Source organism: Rattus norvegicus, chromosome 19, assembly GCF_021556685.1.
Source record: "Rattus norvegicus strain SHRSP/BbbUtx chromosome 19, alternate assembly SHRSP_T2T, whole genome shotgun sequence".
Taxonomy (NCBI): domain Eukaryota; kingdom Metazoa; phylum Chordata; class Mammalia; order Rodentia; family Muridae; genus Rattus; species Rattus norvegicus.
Window position 1 is genome coordinate 8,897,770 of NC_141552.1, and position 14,924 is coordinate 8,912,693.

A 14,924-nucleotide genomic window follows, 5' to 3' on the forward strand; every position below is an offset into this window, starting at 1 on the left:
GCAAACAGACTACAAATTTCCCAAAAGCAGAGTGTGCACTTGTGTAATTCGGTGGAAATATTGGCATTCAGATTTAGGCCCAAGCATGAAATAGTGAACTTGAATAGTTGGTGGCCCTCTGTATTGTGACTGCCACATGTATAATAGACTCTTTAACCGTATCCCTAAAAATGTCATTTTGATATCTACGAATCATCACTTTGAGGATCTTGAATACTGAGTAAGCAGTATTCATTCAAATAGCATTTGCTGAGCCAAGGTTCTCAATGTGACAAGGTAACAGGAAACACTACTAGGCAATGAAGGGGACATTTGAAACCACTTATTCTAAATTTCCACCCACTCTTTCCAAGAGAATTTTGAAACCGAACCTCCCCTTGGAAGCTAGAAGGAGTAAAATATTAGATAATGCTTGATTTCCCTCAGCAAACGTGTTTGGATTGGAACTTGTCTCTCTAGCTTCGTTTTGCTCCCAACAGCAAGTGATTGGTTCGTTTCTCCTTTGGAACTTGGGTTCTATTTGCGTTAGAGAATGAAGCATGTGAGAATGCACTTTCTAGCCACCATAGGACCAGCTACAAGATAGACAGCAGAGTCTCTTGGGCCTAGAATCTTCTCCTACTGGTATTTGGGCATGAAGCTTTCCCATTGTAAAGCCCGGACACACTGATCTTCAATGACGTACCCCCAAACCAGGTCTCTGTCCTCTGGTTAGTCAACTGCTTGTGGATCTGGGTACGCCTGGGAAGGGCTTTTGTTCATGCCGTTCAGGTGATTAAGTAGCAGGCTTTAAAGCAGGGGAGTGCTGTTCATTTCAGAGGATTGCTCGTTAACAATAGCTTGTGACATTGTGTGAAGTCCTCTCTACACAGATCACATGACACGGTGAGCAGGAAGCCCAGTTTACTTTCTTAGTGTCATACTGTTGTTGCTTGCATTGAATTAAAAGCCCATGTTTTAAGTACATGTAGATATGTCTTCACAATGCATATGCCTTGAAATCCACCATTCTAATCAAGGTATCCAATATTTCTCCTCGTTGTAGAAAGTTTCCAGTTACCCTCTCTAGGTGACCCTCCTCCCAAGGTTACTACTGCTCCAGGTTTTATCAATGCATAGCTCAACCTATTCAAGAACTTCATGTACGTATAATAAGCAGTATATACAATTATGGGTCTGGTACCTTTTGTGACACCATTTTGAGACTGATCTGTACTGCTGTGTACATCGGGAACCTGTTCCTCTTTATTATTAAGAACCACTATTGAAAAATGTCAAAATTTCTGTGCCCAAACATTTATGGGCGGACATTTTGGGTTATTCTTCAATTGGGGATTTTGACGAATAAAGCTATCATGAAAAAAAAGCTTGCCTTTTGTGGGCCTATTTTATATATCTCCTTGGTTAATAACAAGTGGAGTTACTGGCCGTGGGGTAGGCACAGAGCATAAGATTTTTAATTTGTAAGAAGCTCCCACGTGATGCTGCTCCCGGTACCACATTGGGTGCATCCCTGGGCCAAATCTCCTACTTCACCCCGATCAATCACTAATGAGAATCATTGTCTTATTGAGAAAACTTACTAATAAAACTATCAGGCTAATTAAACAGGCCTGAAGCTATCAAGTAATCTTTGAAGTCTTGACTCAACACCCCTTCTATCTAAAATAGGAATTTCGAAGACGAGTTAAACAACAAAGGGAGGGCGCTCTAGATTTCCCTCCACATTTTAAGATACACAGTTGATAAATGATCAATAGATAATAGGAATTACAGAGATGATATAATCTCAGGGTGATTTACCTTTTAAATGGAGTAAAATTGACTTTGAGGAAAACCCCACTACCATAGTCTTTCACAGTTTTTTTTTTTAACAAGAGATGCCCCTAGTGGGATACAATTCTCTGCGGCTCATTAATTATTCTTTTCCAAAACCCTTTGTCAACAGATGTATCGATCCAGCTCCTCATGGAGCCTTCATCTGATTTCTAAATTGACTGTGTAATTTTCTTACCAGAGCAAAAGTTTGACTATTACTTGATTAATTTTCAGACATTCTTCTCTGTCATTAGAACAAATCTAAGCCTCTCCAGTGACAAACACCACTTTAGAAGCATCCTGACTCTGACAAATGGTTTTCTTAACTATCTCGTAAGTACGATCAGCAGACACACTCGTGCGATCCCAAATGCCTGCTCTCCACAAAGCCACCAAGGTGGCAACGAGATACAGGCAGGCAGAGGACAGAGCCTCAGGCCGAGGATGGGCTTTACTGTGCAACACCTGTACACACGACTCATTAGAATTTTGTCACTTGTCCCTTTTTTTCATATTTTCTCACTTCCAGGTACCCAAAAAAGGAGCTCAATTATTTACTGTCACAAATATGCCCACTGATTATCTCAAAAATCCAGGTCAGGTGAGAAAAAAATAGGCAGTGGTAGCAATTGCTCAACTGCTTAAGTAGTCAGCTTTTTATTAACGGATATAATTGTTTTTCGCACTTTATTAAATAACATGGAGAGGAGGGAGAAGCGGTATTGCTGGCGATTTTTAATCAGGTCCCTCTAAGCCTAGGCTATAATGTAATTATTCAAACAAATACAGGAGGACAGGACAATCCATAGTGCACTAAGTATCTATTAGAGGAATAATGCCTTCTTTAAGATAAAGCACATGAATAGCACACAATTCAAGGAAACCATTTTTCTCTGCGCACCTTGCCATCTTGTGAAAAAACAAATTACGATTAATTTTTATTGAATGGTTTACACGATGTGTCCGAAACGAAGCACCGTTATTTTTATGGCTTTGTCATTAAGGCAAGCTATTCTTGCTCCTGTTAATAATAGTAGTACCTGTATCTATGGTCCACCTTATGAAGCAGTTTCTCTGCGAAAAGCATTTTGTAGCCGTACTAAAGTTACTTCCTGAATTACTCTGTTTCTTATTAAGAAAATCAACACGGGGAGATGTTAGCCTAAGGGTCTACATGTCAAGGCTGGGGACATAGATCAGTAGGTATAGTGCTTGCCACATAAGCAAGCGTGAGAACCAGAGTTTGGATCCCCAGAATCGATAGAAGACCATGCAGGTGTGATTGCCTACCTCTAATCCCAGGACAAGAGAGGCAGATATGACCAGACTGGCCAAAGAGGGGCAAGATTGACAAGAGATTGTAAAAGGAACTTTTATTTGCTAGATGTAATTGCTGTCTTGGAGCTTACCGGTGAATAAACTCACTCTTTATAGCATTTTCTGAACTCTGGATGGCTGGTTCAACTCAGATGTTTTGACCCAAACTCTTCTCCAAGCTGACTGATTCAAACTGTCTTCTCTCAGTTTCTTAGTGAATTGCTCTGCTTGGCCTCAAACTAACACTGGCAGTCATCTGGTTTAATCTGGATCCTTCTCATTCTCTCTCTCTCTCTCTCTCTCTCTCTCTCTCTCTCTCTCTCTCTCTCTCTCTCTCTCTCCCTCTGTGTGTGTGTGTGTGTGTGTGTGTGTGTGTGTGTGTGTGTGTGTTTGTATTCCAGTCAGACAACACAAACCTAGGTCTTTGGATGTAATCTCTTGCCAGAACAGCCATGTTGCTGGAGTAAGATTTTTCTACAAGAGGCCATGTAATCTAAGAAGAAACCTGATGTCAACTTGAACCTACACATACATATGCACACACGTGCATCTATGTATGCAAAAATAAACAACTGTCAACAGCTGAGTATAAGATCTGTCTGGTACTTAAATGTATATCTGCCTGACTCTGAAAGCCAGGAGTCAGTTTCCAAATTCCAGTCACATCACTACCTGCTAAGGAGTTTAATACAATGCAATACAAGATTCAGGAAGGCGACAAAGATGTCCCTCTGTGTATGTTGAGCCAATAACTAGGAGGAGTCAAACAGCTTCACATCTGTGTTCCTAACTCTAGCTTCTTCCTAAACTTGTTTTCCAAATTTCCATGGCCCTTAAAGCCTGCTTTTTGCATCTGGTTGACCTATGTCCCTATGTCTATTTCCTTATTACTATGTCACTAATTTTACTAGCAAAGAAAAGTAGGACTTTTGCTTTGCTGGAATCATTCATTTACTGTTACAATACTATCCTGCTTCTTGCTCTCTTAGAAGCCTACCAAAGTAGATCTGTCCACGCTGATCTTTATCCTAGTCCAACTTACCCCAGGATAGGGCAGGAGATACACTCCACAGGAGAGACTTGTGAGGGCCACCTAATGCACACATCCATGTTAATATTTCTGGCATCCATGTGTCCTCCTCCACAAACACTTGCCCTGACAATTTCATTCTTACAGATGACATGGCTGTAGTGGAAAGAATATGGCTTCTAGGACCTGATAATGCAGGGCTGAGATCCTGGCTCTGTGATTTAGTAGCTGTACCTAGACCATTAGCTTCTCTAACTTCAAATTCCACGTCTGTAAACTGCTACAAAAAGGACATTTGGAGGATTTAAGAGACAATAATATGCAAAAATCTGATACAGAAGAGACACTCAGACAATAACAATTCACCTCCTCTTCCCCCCCCATCTGCAGATGTAATGAGAGAGACACATGCTTAACAGCAGTCATATCTCACAAGGCAGTAGTGGAGAGAGCTAGAAGCAAAATGGTAGAAAAGTGGTACTACGTAAGCCAGCAACTCATCTCCTGTGATCCTTCCCTTTATTCAGAAAATATTTCTTGGTCATCTGCTATGCTCCAGGCGCAAAGAATAACAATAATCCAGGTGCTTAAAGATCTATGACAAGAGAGTTCCAGAAGGTAGAAGCAATAGGCACTAAAGCCCAAAGATAGAAAGAAAGATAAACATAAGGATCAGGAAAGAGCTTAACACAGTTGCAACGTGAACGGCAGTCAGAGCCTGGGGAACGATATGAACTGGCACCGAACAATCCTGAGGCTGTGGGACATCAATATGGGTCCTGCTCTCACCCAGAGCTATCCAGTTCTTAAACAACCTTGAATGCCCTTGTGTGGAATCATGTAATATGAGTCCTGCATTAGTTCTTCACGATCTTGTCCCTATTAGCTACTTGTCTCTGTCCTCAATGTTTGCTCCATTTAAGTGCATATATAATAAATAAAAATCCTGACCAAAATAGGTTAGGCATTCGAGATAACCAATTCTGGCATGATTTCATGGTGGTTAAAAGCACAGTTTTGGGGAGAAACACCCAGCTCGATTTCCAGCTAGGGCATGCCCTGGCTTTGCAACAGAAAGCTGGTGACTTCACTTCTCTAATCCTAACTCCTCTGTAAATGGAAGCAGATGGTTCCAAGAATTAAATCCTTCCCTAGTGTACTTCACATGGCACCTGACACATAAGTGTCCAATGCAAGATAGCCATTGATATCATTAATACCATGTGGTATCATTTTCAAAGTAAACATCTCAGTCAACTCTTGCCCTTGGAAACCAGGACGGATGAAATTATGTTTAAAATAGTTTTTAACAACCAACATGATTACCTATGGCTCCCTCCAGTTAGAAAACAAACAGGAGTTAATCAATTCTAAGCATTCATGAGTGTCTCAGTTGTCATGATACCATTAATGGTAACTGAAATGACTCGAAAGAGTTGTACTTACATTTTAGCAGCATGCCCTCAGCCTGGAATCTGTCTTATATATTCATTTTACTTTTCTTTCGCTTACATTGTCATTGGGCACCTACTACATGTTAGACCTGATATTGAATACTAAGTATAATATGGGGAGGGATAGCACACTCTTTCTTTAATTGCTCACACTGCAACTAGTGTAGGAGACAACCAATAAACACAGTCATTAGTTGGTCAAGATCCACACAGATACAAATTACCATCAGAAGCATTTTAAGGGTAAGGATAGATGTCTGGGAGCTAAACATCACACTGGGTCCCGGGGAAACCATCCTGGAGGAAGTCACACACTAACCACTCTTAAAGTAATTAAGAAGGGACGAGATGTAAAAGAAGAAAGTATGCTCTAGGCAGCCCTGATTAGAGACTAGTTAGTGGAGAGGCAGTGATCAAAGGGCTGTTGGGTGATGGTTGCTCTCAGGAGGCCAGTAGGAACTAAGGACGCTGAGGCCACGGGGGCAGGGCAGGTTTAGAATTAAGAAGACAAAATTCTATGGGGATAAGATTTCCTGAACATAGAATGAACCCAAGCACAGGGAAGTCTCCATGTGCTGCCTACATCAATACAAACCTTCCAGAGAACCCAGCAACGGGCGCTATCTAAGATCCCATCACCATGCATCCTGCTCTGTCTTGGATCTTCCATTGCTGTGAAGAGACATCAAGACCTCAGCAACATTTAATTGGAGTTGGTTTACAGGTTCAATGGTTTAGTCCATTATTGCCTGGGCCAGAAGCAAGGCGGCAAAGTTGGTGCTGGAGAAGGAGCCAAGAGTTCTACATCCAGAGAGGCAGGCAGCCTGAGCTTCTGAAACCTCAAAGGCCAGCCTCAGTAACACAGCTACTCCAACAAGGCTGTACCAGGTCATAGTGACACTCCTGATGGGCCTATGAGGACCATTTTTTTTAAATCACCACAGGGTCAAACTGTACTTTTTAACTTGAAAGCTCCTGAAGTTGAAGACTGCCTCCTTTACACTTAGTCTGCATATGGAGCAGAACTGAAACACCCAGAAGCCCTGGCATCTGGTTTCACTTCTCTGTCCCACATTGGGTTCCCAGTGGGATTAATCTTTAGGAAACAAACTGAAGGTACAGTATGGATCACTCAACCTCTCCTCTCAGGGGTCATCCAGGATGCTGTGCCCCCCAGCATATGTTAGGCTGGAGTTGTCAGCGTCATCAAGGTTAAACAGTATGCCTTGACCCCACACCTGAAGATGGCCACCAGTCCATTCTTTCATAGCTGTTCATTCTACATGCCTGTTGGATGTCCATGTTAAATTGCATATGTGGTTTACTCTTTTGCCCCTTGAAAAACCTACCATATGTACTAAAGCTAGAGAAATGAACAAACATGTTCAAAGTAAAATATAGGTCTGTGTCTCAACTGTCCCCTTTCTCATCAGTAAATTTGATGTTCTCTGGCCTACAAAATATGCATTTAATGGTAATCTTTGCACAACACTTTTAGAGAAAACATAAGACACGCCATCTTGGTTTTAATGAAAGAAACCCTAAACCACACTCTTAATGAATCCATACAACTCCAACATTCACTGATGTGTGTCTCTTTTTTTCCCCCCCAAAATGCAGGTTGATTTTTGGAAAGGAAAATAATTATACAAAATAATGTAATGTCTCATTCTGTAACATTTCTGTTAACTTCTGGTTCTTTTTCTAGATGGCTTCGGTAACCACTCAGACTATCTGGTGTGACCGTGTGCTAGTGAGATAAAGTTCCCCACCTGTGTACCTCGCTTGTCTCCTTCCTGTGGCAGAATATCTGACAAGAATCCATTTTAAGGAAGAAGGGTTTATTTCACCTTTCACCTCAGTTAAGGGAATATAGTCCATCACTGCAATGAGGTCACAGCAGCAGGTGTTCAACGCAGCTGTCGGATCGTGTCCACAGTCAGGAAGCAACGAATGATAAGCGTTAGTGTTCAGTTCGGCTCCTTTTTATTACCTCTCAGATCCTGGCCCGTGGAATGGCACCACATACAGTTAAAGTAGGACTTTCTGACCTCAATTAATTTACTCTAGATAACCCCTCGCAAGTACGCCCAGAGGCTTGTCATTCAGTGATTTTTAGATCCTATCAACTTGACAAGCCATATTAACCGTCATACTACCCTACGCCACAAATCTCTGGTAACTGTGAATGTCGAAGGAACCAGCCAATGTGATTAAGTTGAGGACCTTGAGATGGGAAGATTAACCTGGATTAACTGGGTGGGCTCAATGGAACCACAGAGCATTTATAAAGGGAGGAAATGGCGTCAGAGTTTGAGAATGTCCTCTGACGGTAGAGGCAGGAGCTGGAGTGAACAGGAACCAAAATCCCTCTGCATGTTGTCAATGTCTAGAAGTCACAGAAGTTGAGGAAGGAGTTCCTCCCCACGAACATCCAGCAGAAACATGGACCTCAGTTTTAGCTCAGTAAAACTCATTTTGGACCTCCGACCTCCAGATCTATAAAATAATAACTGTCCCGCTTCCAGCCACTACGTTATAGAAATTTGTCACAACAGCAATGGGGAACTAACACAAACAGACAATTCTTCCCACGTACCTGACATTTTGACACATCTCTCACACACGTTATACAACTTTGTTTCTATGAGCTGGACCAACTGTTCGCGCTTCTCGTTTGGCCTGTGAGGAAACTGGGGGGAAGAGGGTCGAATAGAGGCACCCAAGAGCAGAAGATGGCCGACGGCTGTTTGGCAGATCCGCATCCTCATCCAACACACTGCCCTAGAGCATACTGTCTGTGACAGCGGGTTCCATCTTCGTCACTTCCCATGCTATCATTTCCTTTTATTGCTTCTTGACTAGCTCAGTCTCTGGGCTAGTGATAAACGCTCCGGCTCCTACCCTTCCGGAACGTTCGTGCTACATACCTGCCATGATTTATAGGCTGTTGGGAGATGCCTTCCAAAGCCTTAAGGAAACATGCAGCCTCCCAAAATCCACATGTTGAAGTTCTAACCCCTAATATTAGTGTTAGAATTCGGGGACTGGTGCCTTTATAAAAATAGGAGCAGGGAGCGGAATGGTGGCTCGACTCTTAGGAGTCCAGAGGACTGGTGCGCAACTCCCACCACCCACGTGGTGGCTCACAGACATCCATAACTTCATCTCCAGAGGCTCTGACGCAGACATCACTGCTTCCTTTCTCCACCATGCGGGACGGCAGTCACCTGAGAGCCAGAGTGGCGGCCTTCATAAGCCACCCAGCACTTAGAAACCTGAGCAGGAAGATCATGAATTCAAGGCCAATCTGGGCTGCCTTGCAAACCCGTCTCAAACAACCAACAAAGAAGGCAACCATGCTGGCATCCTGTCCTCCAGAACAATGAGAAATAAAAGCCTATAACTCATGCCGCTCAATACGTGGGATTTTCTTTTAACAGCCCAAGATCACTAGGAACCCTCCCTCTGCAGAATAAAATCCTCATGCTGATGGCGGGCACACAGCACACCCTTGGTTGATCACAGCGCTCGCTTCTCTTAGTTGGTTGTTTTAGGACTTTTGTGATTCTCCTTCTTACGTTTTTCACTAACAAAGAAGACATGTATTGGAGTTGCAGATGGATAAATCTCACTGCCCTAAATCCTAAATACTATCATATCTAATCCTGTAATGTTTTCAGGGTCCATGTGAGGCTTTCAAAATAAAAATGCCATCTACCAGATATTAGACCAGATACTTTATGCTCACATTAACGGAAAGCAGAAAAATTATGTGTTGGATTTGGGAGGGAGAGGGCAGGGGCGTGTGATGGTTTTAAATGGGGTTTTTCGAGTGAATGTTTCCAACTCCACATTTAGTTCAAAGTAGATATTGGCTTCTGTAGAAGTTAGCCCCGGGTCTGCCTCCCAGCCCCGTGCTCCCAGAAATAAGACTGACTCACAATATATTTACAAATACCTTGGACATAAAGCTAGGCTCTTCTCTGACTGGAATCATAACTTAAGATAATCCATTCATTTCGATCTACATTCTGCCACGTGGGTGGTTACCTGTGTCTGTCTCCTCACATCTTCCCTGGGTAGATCTTCCTCTCCTGGCTCTATCCCAGAATCCTTTCTGCCTCCCAGAAGTCCCACCTTCTATTTCCTGCCTAGGCCATAGACGACTTTTTAATTGACAGGTGCCACACACCCATGCAATAAACAAGATACTTTTCTCTACAAGCTTCTCCGTTGAAATCATGCCTTCTACCCCACAATACTATTTCTCTTTATTTTTCATTGTACAGACTGGTGACTGCACAGGGACCTTCACGTTTTTCTTCTCAGCCCACGCTGTCAGTCTATGCTTTGCTTTTCTGTTCTCAAAACCCTTCTGCCTTCTTTTGGCTGGACACCTCCTCCCCAAGAGATGGAGGGTGAATGGTGCTCTCGGTCACGACCGCGCGACGTGCTAAGCAAAGGCCAATTGACTGACACCACACAACTAATTCTAGGGCATCACTTGAAGTGACACTTTTCGGACAGAACAAATACAAGATCGGCTGTTTTATGTTCACGATTTCCTCTAATCCTCAGAGCCACCTGGTGAGACGGGTGCTTCCGGAGTGCTGGATTGATTGATCAAGTGACCGATTGATTGAGTTTACTATTTTCGCTGCCATGAGTTGAACTAGCTCTGGGGAATGGCGAATTTGTAGCTGCCTGGACACCTTGTCTACCCACCTCCATTAGCCACTCTTCAAAGTTCTTGCCACTCCCTGCCTCAGCCTTTAGGGTTAAGAGTTGGGGAAAGAGCAAGCTTGCCTTTGCCGTCAGATTTTTACACCAAAGGGGATTTTATTTTATTTTATTTTTTTTGCAAAGAAAAATATTTGCTTTATATAAAGAAAAGTCTACAGGAAAAATTAGCTGTAATTAACATTACAAAAATTAACATAAGTGCTTTGGTGTATTCAGGCTGGGCATATACATGTCTTTGGGATCAGGGGGAAAAGAATTAGTGCTTCCCATAGAGATACCTTAATATGAGAGAACATTCTAGGCTTTCACTCTACCTAGGTCAGGAAATTGCTCTCTTCACACCAGAAATGCTGGGGGTGGGGGTGCATGGTGTGGAGGTGGAGTGACAAGTATTAGTTGAAAGTCATAAATTGTCACCGGAGTAGGCTAGAATGTGGTGGGTTGCCTGTATGGTAACTGTCAATTAGATTATAGAGCCATACACATTAGAACACAGCAGTTCTAATTTTCAAATAGTGCTTTTAGAAGCTGGGTCAATTTTCATAGTTAATAATCCAACGTGATGCTAACTAGTCTTAATTCCTTTTGACTTGTATTAATACAGCACACCACACTACCTGCCCACACGCTGTTGTGCCTATGCTAGGATGAATGGACCATCACCTATTCTCTGTATATATGGATTTCGTCCTGTCCGTAATCAAGCTTGTTGCCTGAGCTGAAGAATTTGTTGCCTGAGCATATTTGCTGATCTGTTCGTTCATTGCCCAACACTGGCTCAAGTATTTAGACATCTCACCGGTCGACCAAAGCTTGTGAGTAGTTCAGCAAGCTGACTTTGTTTAGAGTCATTTGTCCTGGAGAAGCCAGGGAGCTACATACAGTAGGTAGCTGGAGGTTGTGCTGTTAGATGCCACTGCCTGGCCTTCCCAGGTTGAAGGTTCGTTCAGGAGCTCCCCTTTTCTGTGTCTACTCATCTCCTTCTTCTGTAAGACTACATTAGTGCCCATGGCTTGTACCAAAACAGTTACCATTTCTGATCTCCATGATGATACTAAGATCTGTTCTGATTCTTCAACTTCTGCATGCAACCCTCTCCTCACCCGGGCTCTTATCACCACTGCCGTTACTGACAGACGGCCTGCAGACTCTTCACCTTTGCTGCAGCCTTATTCTGTGGGAGGGATTTTATTTTTGACACCAATGGGCAAACCCATTTGTCTGACCCTGCATTTCAGACCGGAAATCCATCATAGTTTATCTGCCAGCTGTTGGTTCACCCTGGTCATGATCTCTCCTTAGTGGGAAAAAAATAAAGGCTTCCTATCCTCCGAAAAGTTCTGGTTCCATTTGTAGTCATCAGCTACCTGAAGAGTTCGAGTTTTTAATGACTTCCTAATGGACTCGCTCCTGCAAACAAGGAAATTACAACCATGGAACAGTGCATTTCAGACATTAATCATAATTGCCTCGTAATATCAAGCAAGGAGATGTTACCGCACCCTTAGACTTCTTACTTAAGTTCAGAATCAGAACAGCTGTCACATCTGCACGTATTCCAACCAGTGCTACATCTTTCCGAACGCCTGCATTAAACAGTTCAGTCACAAAGAAATATTTTGTCAGCTAATTTAACTTAATTGCACGGCATAATCATTTCACCTATTTCTCTAAAAACAGATATTTTAATAAGAGAGCTGCGAGAAGGTTATAAAAAAAATCTTACTTTATTTCCCAATTGCCAGGAAAGGTCTCTGCTGAAAGTTACCAGACAATTACAGATTCTGGGGGTTTCCATAGTTCTTCAATGTATTTGTTATATACCATTAGTCACCAGGTGAAGCCCTTCTAATAGCAGTACCTTTCAACAATAGCCCCAGAGAATTTAACACTGATTGATGGCAGGTCACCTGGAATTGGTTGGCAGAATTTCCAATTTTCTGTTGGGAAATTGCTTATTTCTCCAACTCTATTCCCATTTTTACAAGTGGACAGCAAGCTGAGATTATACATTATTATGTGTCTAAATATAAGATTGTGATGGATGGTGTCACACATTTAAAGAGAGTTAAGCATTTAATTTAAGATTTAAAAAAAAGTTTAAAATGTATTTTTAATCTTTCTGGGGAATTCATAACTGATCCATATTGAGGGAAATATTGAAAGATTGCCTTAGGAACATCATTTAAATACAGTATTATTTTCATAAAAATTTACTTTCAGAGTTTCGAGGCAGCCACACCAGACCTTATTGTGCGTATATCTGGGGATCTCAGGCTTATGGAGAGAGAGAGGATAAATAGACTGGGAAGGGATAAATAGGCTCTCTCGGTAAGCATGAGGACTAATGCTAAATTTGGCAGACAGAAGAGGGCGGAAGGCAGCCAGGCTCAAAAGCCACATTAAAATCAGAAGACAAAGATCTCCATTTGCACAACATAACCATGCGTTTGAAATGCATATTTGGTTAAATCATAAGTGTGTTTGGGATGCTAAAATGTGGCCTATAATAATAATCCTGTGGATATTTCTGTACCTATAATCTGTACCTAATTCTTAATTTTAGCATTAAATAAGCAGCTGTCTAAACGCTGGCACCATGCAACAGGCAGCAAATAGTGTAGTAATTTTGAAGCCACTGGGGGGGCCAGGCTGAGAAAACCTAGCAAAATCCTCAAGTCTCGGCCCAATATACAGTCTAAGGATTTTTAAGAGTTTTCATATTTTTTAATTTTTTCACACAAAACTGGAGTGTACAGTTTCAAATTTAAAATGCTTACTTTTAAAAGCCGAGTAATAGGGGATTTAGCTCAGTGGTAGAGCGCTTGCCTAGCAAGCACAAGGCCCTGGGTTCAGTCCCCAGCTCCGGAAAAAAAAAAAAAAGTATTAAAAAAAAAAAAAGCCGAGTAATAAACCAAGTCCCTCTGCTCACGAATACTTTTCATCAACACTTTTTCATGCGTATATGTGCAAGTCGAGAGAGAAACATCGAGCAATGAAGAGCCTGCCTGCTTTGTAAACTACTCCGTTGGTGTAGTGCACACATGGCCCTGTTGGAAAACTCCATGTCTTTATTCCTAAGTGCCATTTTTGAGGCTGGATATATATTACAGTGTGCCTAATGTGTGTGACCAAAACCCACTGAGGGACATTTAGCTTGCTTGGTTTTTGTTGTTCATTCAACAAACATTTATGAAGTATTTGCTCATTCCTCAGTATCTACCTTCATCCAAATTGGAAATGCAAAACCTTCTCTCTTACAGAGCTTCTGTTTCAGAGGCTGAGCAACAAAAGACAGACAAGAAAGATGGCCCGTCACTGGAAAAAATTTCCTGAACAAAACACCAATGGCTTATGCTCTAAGATCAAGAATAGACAAATGGGATCTCATAAAACTGCAAAGCTTCTGTAAGGCAAAGGACACTGTGGTTAGGACAAAACGGCAACCAACAGATTGGGAAAAGATCTTTACCAATCCTACAACAGATAGAGGCCTTATATCCAAAATATACAAAGAACTCAAGAAGTTAGACCGCAGGGAAACAAATAACCCTATTAAAAAATGGGGTTCAGAGCTAAACAAAGAATTCACAGCTGAGGAATGCCGAATGGCTGAGAAACACCTAAAGAAATGTTCAACATCTTTAGTCATAAGGGAAATGCAAATCAAAACAACCCTGAGATTTCACCTCACACCAGTGAGAATGGCTAAGATCAAAAACTCAGGTGACAGCAGATGCTGGCAAGGATGTGGAGAAAGAGGAACACTCCTCCATTGTTGGTGGGATTGCAGACTGGTAAAACCATTCTGGAAATCAGTCTGGAGGATCCTCAGAAAATTGGACATTGAACTGCCTGAGGATCCAGCTATACCTCTCTTGGGCATATACCCAAAAGATGCCTCAACATATAAAAGAGACACGTGCTCCACTATGTTCATCGCAGCCTTATTTATAATAGCCAGAAACTGGAAAGAACCCAGATGCCCTTCAACAGAGGAATGGATACAGAAAATGTGGTACATCTACACAATGGAATATTACTCAGCTATCAAAAACAACGACTTTATGAAATTCGTAGGCAAATGGTTGGAACTGGAAAATATCATCCTGAGTGAGCTAACCCAATCACAGAAAGACATACATGGTATGCACTCATTGATAAGTGGCTATTAGCCCAAATGCTTGAATTACCCTAGATCCCTAGAACAAATGAAACTCAAGACGGATGATCAAAATGTGAATGCTTCACTCCTTCTTTAAATAAGGAAAAAGAATACCCTTGGCAGGGAAGGGAGAGGCAAAGATTAAAACAGAGACTGAAGGAACACCCATTCAGAGCCTGCCCCACATGTGGCCCATACATATACAGCCACCCAATTAGACAAGATGGATGAAGCAAAGAAGTGCAGACTGACAGGAGCCGAATGTAGATTGCTCCTGAGAGACACAGCCAGAATACAGCAAATACAGAGGCGAATGCCAGCAGCAAACCACTGAACTGAGAATAGGACCCCCATTGAAGGAATCAGAAAAAGAACTGGAAGAGCTTGAAGGGGC